The following is a 22413-nucleotide window of genomic DNA, read 5'->3' as shown; positions in this document are numbered from 1 at the left end:
GCTTGACCACATGTTGAGTGAGCTTCCAAGAAAGCAACACATGCCCGAAGTACTCCTTCTATCCACTCAATCTCCCGCATAATCTGCATCACAAAACCCTACTGCACAAAAATCATCAGATTTTGGATACCATAAACCATAATCACATGTTCCCTTAATATACCTAATGATGCGTTTAACAGCCGTTAAATGGGATTCTTTTGGGTGAGATTGAAATCTTGAACATACACCCACACTTTGAACAATATCCGGTCTAGAGGATGTAAGATACATTAGTGAACCAATCATTCCTCTATACCGTGTCTCATCCACATCTAGGCCATCATCATCTTTATCAAGTTTAGTATTAGGATGCATTGGTGTTCCCATTGATTTGGAATTTTCTAAGCCAAATTTCTTTATCAATTCTTTTGCATACTTGCCTTGGTGAATAAATGTACCACTAGGAGTTTGTTTAATTTGGAGGCCAAGAAAGAAAGTTAGCTCTCCTATTAAACTCATTTCAAACTCACTAGTCATGAGTTTTCCAAACTCTTCACACAAGGTCTCATTGGCTGATCCAAACACAATATCATCCACATAAACTTGAACAAGAAGGATGTCATCATTAGAAACTTTAATGAACAAAGTAGTGTCGGTGGTTCCCCTTTGAAAATGATTTTCTAACAAGAAGGCACTAAGCCGTTCATACCAAGCTCTTGGAGCTTGTCTAAGGCCATAAAGAGCCTTTGATAGTTTAAACACATGATTAGACAAATCTTTATGTTCAAAACCGGGGGGTTGAGCCACATACACTTCTCTATCAATAAAGCCATTAAGGAAAGCACATTTAACATCCATTTGAAACATTTTAAAACCTTTATGGGCAGCATAGGCAAGAAGCAACCTAATTGCTTCCATTCTAGCTACCGGAGCAAAAGACTCATCAAAATCTATTCCCTCTTCTTGATCGTAACCTTGGGCCACTAATCTAGCCTTGTTACGAACAACTTGTCCATCCTCACCAAGTTTATTTTTGAATACCCACTTAGTACCTGTTACCTTCTTACCATCCGGATGAGGTACTAAAGTCCAAACCTTATTCTTGTCAAATTGAGCAAGCTCCTCTTGCATAGCCTTGACCCATGATGGGTCTTCAAGAGCTTGTTTGACATTGTTGGGCTCCATTTGTGACAAGAGAGCAAAGTTGCTAGGTTCGGTTTGCCTTTTGGTGGAGGATCTTGTGGTTACACCTTGAGAGGGATCACCAATGATGAAATCATGAGGATAACCCCTCATGGACTTCCATTCTCTAGGCTTTCGGACAGGTGTTGAGCTTTGATGAACTTCTTATGGTCTCTCTGTTTCAGTTTCTTGTGTCTGCTCAGGAGACAAAATAGAAGTTTCTCCTTCAATCTGACGAGATAAAATAGGGCTGACAGATTCTTCATTCTCCACAGTTTTGGAATTTTCTTTACTTGTTCCATCCTCTTCACAATCTGAATCACTATCCTTTACAATACTGGGAATTAAGTTAGAATCACAAAAAGTAACGTGTATGGATTCCTCTATGGTCCTATGCTCTTTGAGATAAATTCTATAAGCCTTGCTTGTGGTGGAATATCCAACAAACATTCCTTCATATGATTTTGGATCAAATTTTCCAAGGTTTTCTTTATTGTTAAGTACAAAGCATTTACATCCAAAAATATGAAAGTACTTAAGATTTGGAGGGGTTCCTTTCCATAGCTCATAAGGAGTTTTCTTTAACCATTTTCTAATGATTGTTCTATTCAAAATATAACACGCTGTGTTCACAGCTTCAGCCCATAAGAATTTGGGAATTTCATTATCACATAGCATGGCCCTAGTCATTTCTTGAAGGCTTCGATTCCTTCTTTCAACCACCCCATTTTGTTGGGGGGTTCTAGGGCATGAAAAATTATGAGAAATTCTTAAGTCATCACAGAATTTTTCAAAATCTTGATTTTCAAATTCTCTTCCGTGATCACTTCTCAAATGGGCAATTTTCAAATCTTTTTCATTTTGAATTTTCTTACAAAGGGTGGAGAAGGCATAAAATGCATCATTCTTATGAGCAAGGAAAAGTACCCAACCGAATCTAGAGTAATCATCAACCACCACAAGACCATAGTGTTTACCTCCTAAACTTTGAGTTCTAGTAGGACCAAAAAGATCAATATGTAACATTTCCAATGGCCTTTTGGTTGAGATTCCATCTTTTGATTTAAAAGAGGATTTTACTTGTTTGCCCAATTGGCAAGCATCACAAGTAAGATCCTTATCAAACTTGATGTTCGGAATTCCTCTAACCAAATTCTTTTTGACTAGCTTAGAAATTTGGTACATGCTAGCATGACCCAACTTTCTATGCCAAAGCCATTTTTCAGATTCAAGAGAGGTAAAGCATGTTACATTTTGTTCCTTTAAATCCTCAAGAGTTAATCCATACACATTATTACATCTTTTAGCTTCAAATAGAACATCCCCAGTTTTCTCACAAACCACTAAGCAAACAAGTTTCTTGAAAATAACTTCAAAACCCAAATCACACAATTGACTAACACTAAGCAAGTTATGTTTCAATCCATGTACAAGAAGGACATCATTTATATAAGATGAGAGATTTTTACCCACTTTTCCAACAGCTACTATTTTTTCTTTTGCATCATCACCGAATGTGACAAATCCTCCATCATATTCATCAAACTTTATGAAGAAGGCTGTCTTTCCGGTCATATGCCTAGAGCATCCGCTATCCATGTACCAAGTGTTCTCTTTTCTTTTGGATGCTAGGCACACCTGCAAAACAATGCTTAAGAGACCTTAGGTATCCAAATCTTTTTGGATCCTTTAACGTTAAACCATCTTCTATGTCCTAAGCCATTGTAATCAAAAACAACTTTACAAACTTTGTCACCAATCATTCTTTCACCAAAGAAACATTGGATAGGAAAGTGTCCATTTCGATTGCATAGTCTACAAAATCTTGGAGTTGCTGTTTTGTTAAAGCAAGTTGGGTCTTGATACTTTGCATCATTTGAAGATGAAGCAATGTTTTCAAAATGTGATTTTTCAGATTTATAAAAGCCCAACCCAGCTTTGTCATAAAGAGGTTTTTGACTAGCCAAGATTTGATTCAGATTTTCAGAACTTTGGGTGAACTTGGCTAAGTCTTCTTTAAGTCTGTTAACCTCTTTAAGCAACTCTTCATTTTGCTTAAAACAATTCACATATGCAAGGACTGAATGGTCACTTTCACAACTTTTAATTTGGGCTCTTAACTGCTTATTCTCTTCAACAAGATCACAAGCAGTTTCGGCCTCTCTCACTTTTTCTTTTAGAAAATTGTTTTCAGCTTGAAGAATGGTGACTTGTTGTTCAAGTTCTTGATTTTCCAGCAGAAAGCATCTTATTTTTTCAGAAAAGTGGTCTATCATAAGATGAAGATCTTCAGTGTCAGGGTTATGAAAGACTACCTGATGTACATGATCTGCCATAAGGCACTGTTGGGACTTGGTTTCTGATTTTTCATCATCATCATCATCTGAGTCATTTTCCAACTCTTCCCATGAAGCCATTAGTCCTTTCTTCTTTCCCTTTTTCGGCCTTTCTTCCTTCTTCAACTTGGGACAGTCAGATTTGAAATGCCCTATTTCCTTGCAATTGAAACAGGTTACCTTGCTAAGATCTTTCTTTGTCCTCCTGGAGCTGCCGCCTTTTCCTTTGAGCTTTGCCATTTTCCTGAATTTTTTTGCAAACAACACAAACTCATTTTCAGAAGAGTTATCACTGGATTCATCATCCAGAGGGTTAGTTACAGAAGAAAATGCAATTCCTTTCTTTTTTGAATCTTTTTTCAAATAGGAGTTTTCAAAAGCAAGTAAGTTTCCTCTCAAATCATCAAGTATCATGGAATCTAAGTTACTACTATCAGAAATAATTAGGGCTTTTGTTTCCCACTCTTTTGTGAGACACCTCAACACTCTTCTCACTAGCACAGATTCTGAATGTGTGATTCCAAGAGCATCTAAGCCAATAGTGATGGCATTGAACCGTTCGAACAGTTCATCGATGGACTCTCCTTCCTTCATTGTAAACATTTCATATTCTCTGTTTAACATGTCTGTCCGAGTCTTTTTTACAATGGTAGTTCCTTCATGAGTGATTTGCAACTTGTCCCAGATTTCCTTTGCCGTTGTGCATCGTGATACTCGTCGGTACTCCTCAAAGCTGATAGCACAATTGACCAGATTGGTTGCCTTGGCATTTAACTCCACCTTCTTCCTATCTTCCTCGGTCCAGCTTGCTTCTGGTTTAAGAGAGGTTACTCCTTGAGCATTTGTGGTAGTAGGAAATTTAGGACCTTCCAAGATGATCTTCCAAAGTCTGTAATCTACAGCTTGTACAAATATCTTCATCCTCTCCTTCCAATAGGTATAATTTTTTCCATTGAAAAGAGGAGGTCTGTTGCTTGATTGTCCTTCGGTCAGATTATAAGACACCACATTTGCGCCACTGTTTTCCGCCATTAGGATCTTTACTCCAAGCTGCAAAGCTTGATCTCTTTGAGACCAAGCTCTGATACCAATTGATGGTTTCAGTGGCTAAGAGAAGGGGGATTGAATCTTAGGCCCTTTTTGCTTGCTGACACTTGCTGGACTTTAGATGAGACTTTTCTGTTTTATCTCGTCCCTAGTCACGAGACATTTTCATTTTGTCTCGTCACTTGGCATGAGACATTTTTGATGTTGCATCTTGAACAATAAAAACAGAGGTGAAGTAGGAGAGAGATAGAGAAGATAACACCCAGATATATCCTGGTTCAGCTGCTAAGTGCAGTGCAGTCTACATCCAGTCTCCATCACAACAATGATGGAATTTCACTATAATCCTCAAGATTACAACTTGTAAAGTGCTAACCCAACTTACAAGGGGATTCCCACAGAATCATGAAACACAACACAGATGTACAAAGGAACTCTAAGACATCTATGGCTTTTTCTTTTAATTTTGCACTCTCTGCCTTTTTCCGCTCTATGGCTTTTTCATACAAACCTCACTGTTTGTCTTTTTTCCATGAGACTCAAGACATGACAAAATTAAACAGAAAAATACAAAACAGAAAACATTGAAGGAGAAGAGAACTGCTAGCTTAGGTAGCTCTGAGAACTCTGTGCCTTGCACTCTCAAATCTTACACCTTACTCCTTGAATCAAACCACGACTGTTCACCTCTTTTATAGAGAAGTGAAGCCTTCACAGTTGAAACACAAACCCGAGCTCAGCTTCTTTTCCTTCAACAAAAACCTGTTCGGCCATACAGAGAGAAGAGGTAACTCATGCAAAAACCAACATGCAAATACCTCTAGTCCTTCCTTGGTCATCACTCTTCATCAATCCGAGCGCTCCATCCTTGGCTTCCTCTCCAAGATGGATTTCTGGCCCTTGATGCTTCATGATGATGATGACTTCTTCTGCTTCAATCTCTGCCTTCAACCATCACTTCGCCACTCTAGCTACTCCCTGTGGTGGTTGAGCAGAATCAAAGACAAGCCATGCCTCCAAGGATCTTCCCTTCTGGCCGAATCTTCATCCTTCTTTTTGGGTATGAAGGATCCGAGATTACCTCACCAAATCTTACCAGATTAGGTGATAATCTCAGCCACAGCATACTTTTCTTTTTCTTTTTCGTGCCATCAACTCGATGGTCTTTAGCTTTACTTTTCTTTCCTTTTGGTAGCTCCAAGTAGCTTCCATGGCTTCCTGTATAATAACCGAAAGAAGAAGGAAAGAGATGAGAGAGAAGAGAGAAGTTTGAACTCAAACTAATGGGTAATAATGAAATGAAATTAAAAGTCCCACTTCCCTAGCTTAGAGTGGCGTGTATCATTATGATCACCATCATGTCAATCACACTCTCTCTCTTGTTTCCCATGCTAGTTTAATTTAATTTCAAATCCTTCAAAAAGTGAGTTGGAATCCGTTGGAAGCATTTAGGCATTTCATATGCTTCATGGATTCGGATAAGGCATGGAAGCATTTACCAACATTGGGCTTGGTACCAATAAATTTTATTTTGGCCCAACTAGTATCAATTTCTTTCCTGATGGATTTGGATCAAACATGGGAAGCTTACTTTTGGGCTTGTAACAATGTTAATCTAGCCCAATAAATCATTACAACAATTCAGCCATATATCATTGAATATTTTTGAATCAATGCTGAATTGGAAAGCAAATTCACACTTGGGCTGCAGCATTTTATTTTATTTTCGGCCCAATTCAATTCCTGTATTACAAAATTATTAATTAGCATATAATCAGATAACATTGTATTAATAATTTTGTAATTAGATATTTTAATAATGTTTGTTCATCACAAAAATTAATTTGGAGTTTTTCAAACTCATCATATACAATGAAGGTTTATGGAGTATTAGAGATATAATAATTAGTGTTACCTTTTCTAATCAACTGAAGCTTTTGGGATGAGTGATATCATGACATGGTATTAAAACGCTAGATCTAAAAGGTCAAGAGTTTGATTCTTGGTAAATTCCAAAATCAGTTTAATTTTTTGGGAAGATGTTTATTATCCCTAGTATTCAGATGGTTATTCTAAATAGTATAGGAGATGTTCATTTTGTAACTCAATAGCCCATTATACATATTGTACAAATAATTTATTGTCTCTCTAACAAGATCCTTTATGATTTTGTGATGCTATATATTGGTGGTTTTTTTCATGATAATATCGAAGAGGAGACACTAATTTAGTAAGATATAGGTGTAATTACATATTATATGATGTTTTAAAATGTAATTCTATTTCTGAAGAATATTTTTCTCTTACCTTTTGGTGATTAAGAGCTTTAGTAACAATTGAAAAAAAAATATTAATAATTTTATATTAACATATAACTAGGTAGCAAACGTACCGCAGTCTATTGGATCGGTTCGCTTAATTTACTAAAAAAAATGGACCGAATTAGACATGGTAGAAATTCAGGTGCAGTCGATTTCACGTGAAGTTAATAGCTGAGAGCCGTTAGATGATTTGACTAATTTGATTAAATTTTCATTTAACGGCTCTCAATTATCAACTTTACGTGAAATCGACTGCATCTGAATTTTCACCATTAGACATTTGTAATTTCTAAAAAAAGACAAACCCGCCTAAGTGCCTAACTCGTATCACTCAGTCTCCAGACTCTCTAAACTCTTTCTTTTTATAATCCATCCAACACACACCCAAAACAAAAAGAAAATTTAACACACAAGGGTTTCTTTTGTATCTCCACAATCCACATTGAATCCAAGTAACTAAAAAAAAAAAAGCACCACCAGCACCAAGGTTTCTTCCTTCCCTTTCTCTGAACCTTCGCATCCCACATCCGTTTTTTTAATGTGACTCGTATTCATTCACTTCTCCAGTTCTCCTCACTCAATTTTAGGGGTTTTTTCTTCTCTATCCTCACTAATTATTTTGTTATATTATAACGTTCACAATTTACCTTCAATGTGACTAATATTCATTAACTACTCCTCACTCAATTTTAGGATTTTTCTTCTCTATCCTCAATAATTAATACCCAATTTTAGGGGGTTTTTTTCTCTATCCTCACTAATCATTTTATTAAATTATAACTTTTAACAATTTACCAACCACCAAACCGTCTGTAAAGAGTATTAATTATTTATTTATATTAAAATTTTAATTATTATAACATTAAGAATCTTCCTTCATTATTATTATTATTATTATAACCAAATTGGATTAATTTAATAATTAGCTCACTAATTTACTTAAATAAGTATTAAGAATTCAAATTCTACTTTATGCATAAAGTAGTCATATTTTATAATTTAAATATATATTTTTAAGTAAAATTAGTGCACCCAACTCGGCCTATTCATAAGCTAATTTAATGTGCAACCCTATTTATACTTAGTAAGTTAAGGTGTCTACCACACTGCTTTCTTTTATTTTTTCTTTCTCTACAAAGTCTCTATCTCCTTCTCACAAAAATATATTTCAACAAGCTATTTTCAATTATAAGATGGCGTTTAAGAATGCTCTTTTGATTCTTGGAATTTTAACCGTGATTGTTCTAATTCCTTCGGAAATTCTAGCTCGGGACTTACCAGCAACAGATTATATCCCAGGAACAGGTTTGTTTTAGCATTTATATATAAAGCATAAAAATTATTTTTAAAGGACTTTTACTTGTTAATTCTAAATTCTCCTTTTTGAATTATCGTCCGAAGTGCCGAAAAACATATATTTTATTATCGGGTTAATCACAAAAAACGTGCCTGAATTATTTAAACGTTGACAAAAATACATTTGAATTTTATTATTGACAAAAATACTCTCAAATAATTTAAAAACACGATAAAATTATCTAACATTAAATATGTATTTCTCAAAAAATACATTAGACATTGAATTTTGATGTAATTTTTTACAAACATGATTAAAAAAAATGAGATATTATTATTCTTAAAATTTGGTAATTTTTTGCTAAGTATATATTTTTTATAATTTTTATTAACGAAAAATTACCAAATTTTAAGGATAAAAAATATCTCATTTTTTTAATCATACTTGCAAAAAAAGTGCATCAAAATTCAATCTTTAAGGCATTTTTTGAAAATACATATTTATCGTTGGACATTTTTATCACGTTTTAAAATTATTTTAGGGTATTTTTGTCAATAACAAAATTTGAGTACATTTTTATCTGCATTTAAATCATTCAGAGACATTTTTAGTGGTTAACCCTTCATTATTTCATTATCAATCCATATTTTTACAGCATATAACATTTTCTTTTCAAATATGATTGTATTTCTCATGTATCATTGTCTACCTGCAGTTTATAAAATAGAAGAAACACGTCAAATTGCTGGACCAACTGGGTTAGGAAGAGATGTCAATGACTTGGATGGTGGAAAATACAACATTGATCAATGTAAACGTCTTTGTTGTGCTGTAATAGGATTCTGTTTTTGTTGCTAATGGCATACAAGTGAAAGGTGTGAATTTGTTACATCTGTCTGTGTTAAATCTTATAACTGCCATATGAGAATAAAGGAATAAAATGTATACCATTGGTAGAATAATAAATTAATAATCAATAGCTATGTACGTAGCTTGCAAAGATGATGTAACTGGACCTATTTGGTTGATGTGGTAATTAAGGTTTTTGAAATTCCATTTTCTTTCATAAACAGGGGTTCTCTCTATGTTTTGTATTTTATTTTTAACTTTTCAAATTTATTTGATTCGTTGGCTTAATGAAGAATTATAATCCAAGCAATATAGTCTACAACTGTGTACTAAGATTTTTGTTAGAATTTTATCCTAAGAATAAAATTTATCCAAGATTTAGTTGACACTAATCCGATCCGCTAAATTAAATTAAATTAAGAATCAATGATAAAATTGGTCTCTAAAATATTACGTATTATCGATTTAATTTTTAAAAGATAATAATGTGAATGAGTTTGTCTTAATTTTTTTTAGTAATAACTTTATGTTAACATCTAATTAGGGTGACAAACAATTACGATCTAGGAGTCAACTTGTTTTTCTTTTCTCCCGGTTCTCCTTACTCAATTTTATCCATATTATAAATATTGTACATTAAATTTGTTGATTTTCTATACTTTTTCTTATTTTAATATTACCGATGACTCGACTATTTATGAATTAGGATCTGAGTTTTTTTCAAGGTCACTACCCACGCATTTTTACCAATCGGTAGTCATCATCTACTTAATTTATTAAAATTGGATTTTCTCTTTAACTAATGAAAATGAGGTCTCATCTCCTCATAAGTTCTTTTTTCTTTCAAAATAAAAATATTATTTTTTAATAAATTTATATTTATATTTATTATTTACCAATTTCTTTTATTTTTATTTTTCATATTTGTTAAAGATTTCTTTTTAATTATTGTCATTTAATTTACTTATTTTAGGTATTAATTATTAATAAGTCTCCATAATTATTTTTTAACTATTAGTATTATTGGTATATTAGTATATTTTTTGAAATATTAGAGGTGAGATATCAATTTTTTCATGAGTTTTTTTTTCTCTAAAATAAAAACACTATTTTCAATATATTTATTGTTTAATAACTCTGTTGATCCTATAGTTTCGTGAAATTTTCAATCAGGTCCCTATACTTTTTTTTCTTTATAATTGGGTTCCTGCATTAATTTTTTTCAATTAAGTCCATCTTAGTAGTAATTGGCTTAATTTTATAGGGACCTAACTAAAAAAAAGAATTGGTATAGGGACCTAAATAAAAGGAAAAAAAAGTATAGAGACTTAATTGAAAATTTTACGAAACTATAGAGACCAATAGAGTAATTAAACCTATATTTATATTTACTCTCTTCTCAATCTATTTTAAAAAAATATCTTTTTATAATTATATAAAAATTAATATGTAAACCCCGCTTAAATCGGTAAATTATTAGTTAATAAATTGCATTTTAATTAGGAAAGCTAAAAATGTAAAACTAATATTAAAATAGGATAGAGCTCGTCGAAACGAAAATTTTGATATCAATTTCAAAAATTTTACCCAAAATCAGACCGAAAGGACTGAACCGGTTGAATCGAAGTCCAAACCGGGCCGTGGGTCCAACCGGATCCATACTATAAAAGAAGCATCAGCTTCTTCTTCCTCACTTCATACACCACGCAACAAACAGAAAGGGGAAGAGGAGGAGATCCCTAACCCTCATACAATCTTCAAACCACTGTATCTTTCTCGTTTGAGTTCTGATCGCCGTACCGTTTGCAGCCACGCGTCCAGCGGGTCGATCTCTACCTTTCTATCGGATCAATTTCACTGGTAAGCTTCACTTTTGATTCAGAATCTCTACCCTCCTTTCTTTGGTGAAATTGAAATCCTATAGTGAAATCTCTTCCAATTATGTGTTTTAGGCTCAAGTTAACTTTCGAAACTTATGGGCTCAAGTTATTAAGCATATGGATATGGTAAGGACACCTTGACTCTAGCTCAATCTTGTATTTATTATGAAAAAAATTGAAATTGGAACATGTATATGTATTAGGTGTAGATTAAGTGGGTATATATGCTTTGGAATTGAATTGAGAATATTTGGAGGCTTGTTGGTGATAAAAGCTTGGTTTGTGGCTATTTTAATTGAGCTTGGAGGGGCTGTATTTTGTGTTGTGAGGCTGCCTTGGGTGAAACAAAGTGATCGGCTAAGGTATGGTTTAAGTTTCGCACGTTTAATATTTACGGTGTTGTGAAAACTTAGGTTAGAGGAACCATAGGATAAGTTGAATTGGTTGTTGTATTTAATGATTAGTCTTGTAATATTATTGGAATAGATTTGTTGGTGGATATGTATTAGAATTATGAGGTGTGAAAGTTATTAATGGTATGCTCTTGTATTTATTTATGATAGATTATGGTTGGTGTTTGTTAGTAAAAAATTGTTATATGAGTTGATGTTTTCATGTATGAAGAGGTAATAAATGTGTTAATGGAATTATGTGTGTGAAGGATTGATAAATGTATTAAAGCAATGGTTTATGTGAAGGGTTTCTCATATATGTATATATGATATATGTTAATGTAAAGTTGTGGATATGGCTCAATGGATTGGTCAATGGTAGCTTAAAATGGTTGTTGATGAGTTGTGATTGGTTATGTTAGCAATATGTAGGTTTTAAAGGTAAGGATTTATGAATGTGGTGAAAATGGGGTTTGGAAGTGTTTTGGTAAAGAGTGATTTTTGGGTGAACTTTGAAGGTCCATAATTTTCTTCTCAAATGTTGGATTAAGTTGTGATTTATTGCAAATAAAAGATGGTTTTAAGAGCTTTTGATTGATACTAATTTTGTGAAAAACAGAATTTTGGAGAGAAAGTTATGGACGTTGCAAGTTTGGTGTGTTAAGCTGTGTTGCAGGAATGGCAAAAACTGGTTGCAGTATGCTTTCTGGGCATTCTGCCCATTTTTGAAAAAATGCCCATCCACGCGTACGCGTGGCGTGGAATTTTGGTGACGCATGCGCAAGAAGCATGCGTACGCGTGGGTGTATATTCACGCGTGCGCATGACTTCCGCATACGCGTGGATGCTGCCTGCTGCAAAATCCAGTTTTGACTGTTTTTAATTCAATTTTTCCACTTCTAACCTCCATTTTCTTTCTTTAAGGTTTAAAGTATGGTTTTAGGTCCAGTCGATAAAAGAAGCTAGGAAAATAAGATATCTTAAGGATGAAGAAAGTTGTAAATGGTGGCGTTTATGAAGGAAATGAGTATATTAGCGAAGTTTAACGCTAAGGCTTAATAAGTGATGATATATTGATAATGAAATTGCCATGGCTTATGAATAATGATATCTGAGATACAAGTTTTCTTGGGTAAAAACCGTGGCTCACCACCACGTGTTTCAGGTTAAATCTCGATACTTTGTTGACCCTACGTCGTAAGGGTGATCGGGCACGTATAAATTCCCGGGTATGGATAGCCCCCATTGAGTGATTTATATGATGATTGAATGTGAACTCTATACATAGACTCTTGGGGATACGCGACGGGGGACAGTCTAAGATTTTCGGACTTGTCGGGTTGGCTGGATAACCGACAGATGAGCCCCATCAGCCATAGGACAGGCATGCATCATATGCATTTGTTTGTTTTGATTGCTATGCTTTTCCTAGGTTTGCCTAATTGATATATATCACCTGCTACCTGTTATACTTGCTATTTGTACTATCTGCCCATTACTTGTGCGTGAACTTGTTTGGTTGCTTGTTTCTGTTGCATTATGGATGATGGAGGGGTGGAGGAGATGGAGAAATAATTTGGTGTTAGATTATGATTGAAATTGAGTAAGTTAGGTAGATTTAGAATACCTACCCCTATTTATAGCTTTTGTTTAGTAATTAAGTTGGATAATTGAATAACGAAGTTCTAGGATTGTCTATGGCATTCTCAGAACCTTATTTATTATGCGCGTGGCATTTTTACCATGCTGAGAATCTCCGGTTCTCATTCCATATTGTATTGTTATTTTTCAGATGCAGGTCGAGAGGCTCCTCGCTAGGCGTCTGGATTCTGGAAAGCGAAGTAGTTCTTGGGTGTATTTTGGGTTTCTGCTTGTATATATGTATATATGTATTTAGCTTACGCTCCAAGTAACTTGTGTATGCTGCTCCTCTTAGAGGTTGAGGGAGAGATAGGAGTTTATTCTGGTATTTTGATGTATTTTGGGGATACTTATGTATGTATGTATGTATATATATATATATATATATATATATATATATATATATATATATATATATATATATATATATATCCTCCGGCCAGCCTTAGCTTCGCAGGCTGAGTCAGGGGCTAGTTATGCTGTTTCCTTAGCTTTTCTTTGCTCTTTTGCTTATCTTTACCATGTTCCTATTAGGTTTCTTAGCACGCAAGTAATCCTTTCCGTTGAGCGTTGCGCTTTTAATTTTTGCAATTTTCGTTTACCGTTTTGTTTTAAAGGCTCGTAGTATATTATCCTCTTTCTCTATTATGTATTTATTTTGCTGTTTAAAGGTCCGTAACATCACACTACTTCTATTCTACGACTTAAGCGTAAAATTCTGCGTAGTAGGGTGTTACATAATATTTGATACATAATTATACAAGGTGTCAATCATTAAATATTTTTAATTATTTTAATTATTATGTTAATTTATATAATTCTAATTCTCAATCATTATATAATTTGATACACACGTTGATACAAATTGATACTAATTATTATATTAATTGTTTAATACTAATTGTCAATTATTAATATTTTTTAATTATTATTTTTAATCAAGCATAATTAGTGGCAAATTGATACATATATTAATGGTGACAAATTAATACTGCTATCAAATAATAATAATAATAATAATAATAATAATAATAATAATAATAATAATAATAATAATAATAATAATAATAGAAAAGGTTTAAACAACACATACATTATATTTTAAAAAAGTAAAACATATTTTTAGAAGGATTAAGATATCAATAATTAAAAATAAAAAAATAAACATAAATTTATAATTTTAATTGTCATAAGTATAATACTAATATTGGTAGTGGTAAATTGATATTAATATTAATAATTAATTCTTATAATTATTTTTGTACTACTAAAGGCTATAAACAATGTTTTTTTGTGGTTCGTAAGTCTAAATCTAAGAGTCAAAGTATTCTTTTTTTTTAATTTGTTATTCTTCTTTGATTGAGAAATTATTTTTAAAGAGCTTTGTAGGCCAAGTTCAAGTCTCATCTCCCCATGCTTTCGCTTTCTACGTTTGTCTAAAAATATTTGAAGTGGAGCATATAATGAGATTGAATTTTTTCAATTTAGGTTCAGTTTTGTTGGAAAATTTGTGTCAAAATTGACGATGCAATTTCAAAGATCGGTGCTATATTTAAATAATCTTCTCTTAAGCTTTTTGTATTAAAAATAATTTTATAACATATGGTGATTTTTTTAGAAACTATCAGTTTTCTGGTGCATCAATGCAATGCCATTAAAGAGAATAAAAGTCAATTTAGTTTGACAATTTTAACAAGAAGATTGTCTAAATTTTTATGGATTCTAAATGTTCGATCTTATGATGTTATTTTGGTTGGTTATCGTTACGAGAATGACTCTAATCTATATGTATCTAAAGATTAGAATAAATTAATATTATTTAAATAATTTAGTTTTAATAATAGTATTTAATTAAATTAATATTAAAAAAATTTTAATTGATTTAATTTATATATTATGACTATTTTTTTAATTTTAATATGTTATTTTTAAATTTTTTAATATGAAAATTTTTTTTTTAATTTTTAAGTTTATTTTCTTTCTTGGATATATGTATCATCTTTTTTTTGTATTTTAGATTAGTAATGCAATTATTAAGAGAAGTGTAATTCATCAATAGATTAGAATGATTAAAATTTTAATTATATTGTGTGGACACAAGATTGATTAATTAAGATTAAGGCGTGAAAAAGAAAAAAAGAGTCGCAATACGTGAAAATAGGAAAATAACAAGTGAAAATAAGTGAAAATTGTTAATATTTAAAAGGATAAAGTATATTTTTTGTCTTTGAAGTTTGATAAATTTAAAAAATAATCTGAAGTTTTATTTTGTTTTAATTTTGTTCTAAAAGTTTTTGATTTGCATCAAATATACTCGGACGACTAATTTTTCAAAAAATTTAATACTGATTCAACAACAATTTCATAAATAACCTCTTCACACAAGCAAATCAAGCATAATTTTGTGCATTATTGTTAGATTGGTCTTAAATTTTTCGAAAATTTAGCCGTCGAGAGTATATTCAATGCAATTAAAAATTTTTGGGATAAAATTGAAACAAAATAAAACTTAAGAGTATTTTTATAATTTTTACCAAATTTCAAGAACAAACAATATACTTTACCCTATTTAAAACTTAATTCTTAGAGAAGGGAAAATTAAAGAAATTTAAATTTTAAATTTGGGTAAGGTAGGGTAACCCTATTCGCGGGTTGAAAATTTCATTAAAATTCTACCCTATTTTATTTGCGGATTGAGAATCTCTCAACCCTAACCCTACCTTAGTAGGTAAAAATATCAAATTTTTTCAAAATAAATATAAAGTTCAATCATTTTGAATTCTCACTACTAGAAAATTAGTTATTACAGACGGATATTTTCGACGGATTTTATCCCACTGAAATACAGACGGAATTTCAGAGGGATTTTTTTGTCGGAAAACAAAAAAAATAGATTAGCATAAATTACAGACGGAAAAGAGAATCCGTCTATAATTTTGTCGGAAAAATTAATTTTTTTCGTAAAAAATAGTTACAGACGGATTTTCCGTCTGTAATTTAAAATAGACAAAATACTGTTTTTTATTAAATTATTACAGACGGATTTTCCGTCTGTAATTTAAAATTTTCCGTCGGAAATATTATAATAAAGATGTGAGGATCACGTTATACCACTTCATTTCACACCCCACTTACGCGATTCCACGCTCATCCCCTCTGAATGCTTCATCGGCGGCGCTATCAGCCTTGCTCCGCCGTCTCACTGAACCTCCATTGCACTCAACTTCCATCGGCTTTGCTCGCATCCCGTCGTACCCCTTCCCGGTCATCTTCGTCGCACCCCTTCCGTCGGTCTTGCTCGCATCGCTCCCTTTCGAACCCTAATGTCTGTTTCTCTCTTCGTTCTCACCACTAGTGCTTGCTCTATCCGTGTGTTGCTGTGTTTCTCTCTTCGATCTTTCCTCGGTTGTGCAGGTAACCCTAATCTCCTTTCTCTTGCATCGCTGTTTTCTTTCTTTCTATACCATCGCTAACTCTAATTATATTATCCTATGTTACATTGCTAACTATGATTCTATTTCCTATTCTATGATAATTTCAACGTTAGCGATTATGATGAAGATATAAAGCAGGTTCTAATACTTAATAGTTTGATTTGATAATAGTTTTATTTTTTCTAAAAGAATCCAAGATTGTATAAAAATGAAGAAGACAGAATACTAATGTTTTTATGCTCATTTTCTATATGGAAAGGAAGCAAAATCTGCAAACTAATGTTTATTTTGTTTGAAATCAATCATCATAGAACTCTGTCTTCACTCTTCAAAATTTGCAACAAGCTCTTTTTACAACATGCAAGATTATTAACAAGTTCGCGAGTTGTGTCATATGATTGAAGTTTATCTAAGCTCTGAGATTTGGTGAACTTTCGAGTTTGATAACCTTGCCAATATAACAGGATTCGGAGAACAAAAGCTCTAAAGATAAGAAGAAGAAAGGCCTAGGAAAACTAAGGCATGGAGAGACCAATTCATTCATCCCCCTCTTCAGAGAGCCAAGCAGCATTGAGAAAATCTTTGGCGACTTCGAAAGAGAGCAACAATGACTATCTGTAAGGCCTCCAACGCCTCTCAAGCAACCAAAACCAGCCCCTGTTGTCCCTCCTAGAGCTGCTTCTCCAAGGGCTCCTTCTTCGAGGGCTCCATCTCCAAGAGCTGCGTCTTTTAGTAAGTTTCGAGTTTCTTTTAGTTTTGCTTCCTGCTTTCTTGTTGCGACTACATTTGAGTTGCTGATATGAATGGGGTCAACTTTGTATGACTTGCTGATATCTTAGTCTTCTGTAACTTATTTTATCTACCAATTAGAACTACTGCATTATTTATTTTTCTTTATTTTCTCCTGCTCTAGTTGAGAATGTTCGAGGAGATGGGCTTCAAGGTTGATCACTCCAGTCCTATATATAAGCGCTTTCGTCTGAAAATACTTGGTATGGAACTACACCTAATGTCTTGCTACTTCTCTGTGGTGACTACACTGTGCTGAAACCTCTGTGATGTAGCCGGTGCCTGAACTAAAGAAGAGTCGCCTTGTTTACAATTAGTTCTTCTATGATCTTATTGATTTTTTCCCTTTTTTGGTATATTTTAGGCCCATTTGAATCCGGAATAACTAGTACTGGTTCGCCAGCATCTGGTGGAAAAGGTAGGAGTGCAATTGCTGAAGTTATTACTGCCTCCATCCTTTCACGACTTCACATTCTGGCACGTTTTGATTACAATATTTAAATAGATTGCTCGTTCTTTTTATGTCTCCTCAGTCAGTTTCTTTTTCCTAATTATTTTTCGTTTCCAAGGTGAATTTAACAAAGGCAGAAAGGGAGACAAGGTTGCAAATGATAGCCTTCAAAAAGCCCATCAAACCCTGGAATTGATCAAAATTGGTGCTTGACTTGGTTATACCTTCTTTATGATTTATACCTGCATCTTGACTCTCATTTATGATCTATTCATTTTGGTTTAGTCACTGAACTAATCAAATCTGCATTACATAAACTCTACTTTAACTAATATCTACAATATTACTCCTATTTGGTTGGCTTATGCAGAACTTCCAGAAAATATCAAATGCCTAATGGGAGGGAATGAGGGAATGAGAGATGTTATGTTAGGCCAATTTCCCTTTGCCAAGATACAAAGCATTTAATTAGGCAACACACCCAGAGAGGTTGTTATCACCAGCTTAGCTGGTATCTAATAATTAGTCCTGATTTCTTTCCACATTTCCTGTGTCTGAATCAATGAAAATGATCAAATTGAGTTGTAGCTTCTAAGTTGAGTAAATAGTGTTGTGATTGTTATTGATGTGTCAAAGACTTCACTATTTGAAGATGCTTTATTTACTCTCTGAATTAGGATAAAGTTGATTAGTTTACTGCATTGTCAATTGGTTTTTATTTACTTAAAACTTGGTTGGATTTAAGCATTGAGCATATATGATATGACAGAGCATTTGCTATTATAATACCGTACTAATATTTGCTTAAAACTTCCGTAATATTTGCTATTTTTACGTTTATTGCTGTTGAGATATTTCTGCATAACGTGGGAATCCTCTGTTGTGTCACTCTCATGACAATTATCAATGATATGACAGAGCATTTGCCTATGTTGGGAACTATGCTTAGGGTGCTTAGATTCTTGTCTATGGTGGTGTCTTTTGTCATAGCTAAACTGCAAGATCGAACAATAAGTCAAAGCTAAATGTTGAACCCCTTCAAATAATTACTGCTATACAGGTATATTTTATTCTAGTTTTGTAGACTTTATAAAACTTAAGCATCTAAGAAGCTTAACACAGACCTTAAGAAGGTGAGAAACAAGATGAAAACCATTAAATCCTAGCCCCCAGTTTTGACCTAGGAAGTAGTACAGGATAATATATATGTTATGGACATTAGTGATTAAATTGGTTAGAGTCACGAAATTGATTGATTGCATATTAGAATAATGATATCTATAAACTTGTTCTGCTCACAACCAACAGATAATGAATGAATGATACAATTTCAAGATAGTTAATGAAGAATATACTTGTTAAATAAGATGAATTGAAGTAGCGAATTTGAATCTTTTTTCTTTTACTTTTTTCAATGATTGTTTGATTTGGTTATCATCATATGTTTTGAATGCTTTGGCTTGGAGAACAACTTATTTCTCCTGCTGATGCAAGTTCAAACGAGTGTACCAACAGCTCAATTATCAACATATGGTGTAAAATGAAATGCCTTAATAGAATTATTATTTGGACAGGGCTGGTGCAACAAGAAGACTACATCGATTGATCAGTAAGGCAATAGCAAAGGATCTTATATTGACCGGTCGAAGGGTTTACGGCAGAGAAGCTAAGGTTCTAGGTACGTTGATTAGTTCCCACCATATTTATCATTGTTTAATAAACTCTTAACTAATTTGGAGGTACAAGAATATCTTTGAACACATAACACATTGTGTACCGTTCCATTTACTGCAGGACTTGCCAACTACTATGTTCCTGCTGGTGAAGCTTACACAAAGGCACTTGAGGTTGCCAGGAATATCAATGAGAAGGTAACATCACTGAAAAATATCTTTCATGTTTGTTGAGAATCATGCACTGAACTGGGCAGCATCAATTAAAATTCAAGAGAAAGTGTTTTTTTCCCCGAATTATGGTTGTCTTTTCACTTTCTTTATTTTGAAGATATTAAAACATGGGGGGTCTTAAGTAAAACTAGTTACCAACCATGGGCATTGAGTATGCTTTTTCTGTCCTAAGAGATTCTGAAGTTGTGTTGTAAAATTTAAATTTCTTTCCCTTATGGATTTCTAGATGATCCCTATTTTTAGTTGTATTGTAATTGCCAATTATTTACTTGGTCCTGTATATTGGCAAGTTTAGTTAGTTTAAATTCGAGTACTAATCATAAAGAAACTTACTAAATTGTGGTTTTTGGGAATTGAAAGCAAAGCAAGCAGCATACTAGCATACTAGCATACCCAATTTAAAACCACTGATGAAAATTCTGGCTTGTTTATTTCTTCATCCTGTTGTTTGTATATGGAGATATCAAAGTGTCTACCATGCTTGTGGATTTAAACTTCTAGTTTAGTCTGATTGATAGTTTACAGCTGAGGACAGTACTTATGCTAAATTTTGATTATTTAAGTTTTACAGCTAAGATATTTTTTCATATACAAACTTTTCAATCAAATGTTTCAGTTGGCAATGATTAGAGAAAGCAATCTAATATAGTGAGGCTGGAAGCTCTCGGAATATCATCATTGTTGGGTTATCATTGTTTTTCTCTCTTTCCATACCTGCCTACTTTCAACAATATGGTCTCTCTCCATCCAACATGTCAGTGCCGAATTATTTCCAGCCTTATGTTGTGGCTTCTTGGTGGACGAAATTGTGATTTCTATCTTTTGACCTTTAGTATGTACACAACTCCGTTCAACTAACCAGCAAGTGCACTGGGTCGTCCAAGTAATACCTTACGTGAGTAAGGGTCGATCCCACGGAGATTATTGGCTTGAAGCAATCAATACTTATTTTATTTGTCTTAGTCAGGATGCCAATAAGGTTAATTGGATTTTACTTGTAAAAAGCCAAACTACTTAAAATTGTAAGTTGGAATAATAAAGAATACTAGCGTTACTTGTTGTGCAGTAATGGAGAATATGTTGGAGTTTTGGAGATGCTTTGTCCTTTGACTTCAACTCTTCCTTGAAATCCTCTTCTCACACGCAGATTCCTTCCATGGCAAGCTCTATGTAGGGTGTCACCGTTGTCAGTGGCTACTTCCCATCCTCTCAGTGAAAACGTTCCTATGCTCTGTCACAGCACGGCTAATCATCTGCCGGTTCTCAATCAGGTTGGAATAGAATCCATTGATTCTTTTGCGTCTGTCACTAACGCCCAGCCCTCAGGAGTTTGAAGCACGTCACAGTCATTCAATCCCAGAATCCTACTCGGAATACCACAGACAAGGTTTAGACTTTCCGGATTCTCATGAATGCCGCCATCAATCCGGCCTATACCACGAAGATTCTGTTGGGGAATCTAAGAGATATTCATTCAGTCTGATGTAGAACGGAGGTGGTTGTCAGGCACACGTTCATAGATTGAGGAAGGTGATGAGTGTCACGGATCATCACCTTCTTCACAATTAAGCGCGAATAAACATCCTAGATAAGAACAAGCGTGTTTGAATGGAAAACAAAGGAATTGTATTAAATCATCGAGACGCTGCAGAGCTCCTCACCCCCAACAATGGAGTTTAGAGACTCATGCCGTCACAAAGTATGTAATTCAGATCTGAAAAAAATGTCATGAGGTCCAGGATAAGTCTATAAAAGTTGTTTAAATAGTAAACTAGTAACCTAGGTTTACAGAAAATGAATAAACTAAGATAATTGGTGCAGAAATCCACTTCTGGGGCCCACTTGGTGTGTGCTGGGGCTGAGACTAAAGCTTTCCACGTGTAAAGACCTTTCTTGGCGTCAAACTTCAGATTATGACGTGTTTTGGGCGTTTAACTCCGGATCATGACGTTTTTCTGGCGTTTAACTCCAGACAGCAGCATGAACTTGGCGTTTAACGCCAAGTTACGTCGTCTATCCTTGCGCAAAGTATGGACTATTATATATTGCTGGAAAGCCCTGGATGTCTACTTTCCAACGCCGTTGAGAGCGCGCCAATTGGACTCCTGTAGCTCCAGAAAATCCATTTCGAGTGCAGGGAGGTCAGGATCCAACAGCATCAGCAGTCCTTTTTTCGCCTAAGTCAGATTTTTGCTCAGCTCCCTCAATTTCAGCCAGAAAATACCTGAAATCACAGAAAAATACACAAACTCATAGTAAAGTCCAGAAATATGATTTTTGCCTAAAAACTAATATTATTTTACTAAAAACTTAACTGAAACATGCTAAAATCTACATGAAATTACCCCAAAAAGCGTACAAAATATCCGCTCATCACAACACCAAACTTAAACTGTTGCTTGTCCTCAAGCAACTAGATGAATAAAATAGGTTTTAACAGAAATAAAGAAGTAATAATATTCTCGAGTTTTAAATGAAGCTCAAATTCTTATTAGATGAGCGGGGCTTGTAGCTTTTTGTCTCTGAACAGTTTTGGTATCTCCCTATATCTTTTGAATTTCAGAATGATTGGCATCCTTAGGAACTCAGAATTTAGATAGTATTATTGACTCTCCTAGTGTAGTGTGTTGATTCTTGAACACAGTTATTTTATGAGTCTTGGCTGTGGCCCTAAGCACTTTGTTTTCCAGTATTACCACCAGATACACAAATGCCACAGACACATAACTGGGTGAACCTTTTCAGATTGTGACTTAGCTTTGCTAAAGTCCCCAGTTAGTGGTGTCCAGAGCTCTTAAGCACACTCTTTTGCTTTGGATCACGACTTTAACCACTCAGTCTCAAGCTTGTAACTTGGACCTGCATGACACAAGCACATGGTTAGGGACAGCTTGATTTAGCCGCT

General features: G+C 33.8%; 1 long non-coding RNA gene across 1 annotated transcript; it reads left to right on the top strand.

The window, feature by feature from the left end:
- Window positions 1-16922: 16922 nt before the first annotated feature.
- LOC130963753 (uncharacterized) lies at window positions 16923-17803 on the top strand. The gene is made up of 4 exons (XR_009079924.1): window positions 16923-17093; window positions 17275-17353; window positions 17515-17568; window positions 17720-17803. It is a non-coding gene; the product is annotated as an uncharacterized LOC130963753 (long non-coding RNA).
- The last annotated feature ends 4610 nt before the right edge of the window (window positions 17804-22413 follow it).

Source organism: Arachis stenosperma, chromosome 1, assembly GCF_014773155.1.
Source record: "Arachis stenosperma cultivar V10309 chromosome 1, arast.V10309.gnm1.PFL2, whole genome shotgun sequence".
NCBI lineage: Eukaryota > Viridiplantae > Streptophyta > Magnoliopsida > Fabales > Fabaceae > Arachis > Arachis stenosperma.
This window is presented reverse-complemented; position numbering and strand designations above follow the sequence as displayed.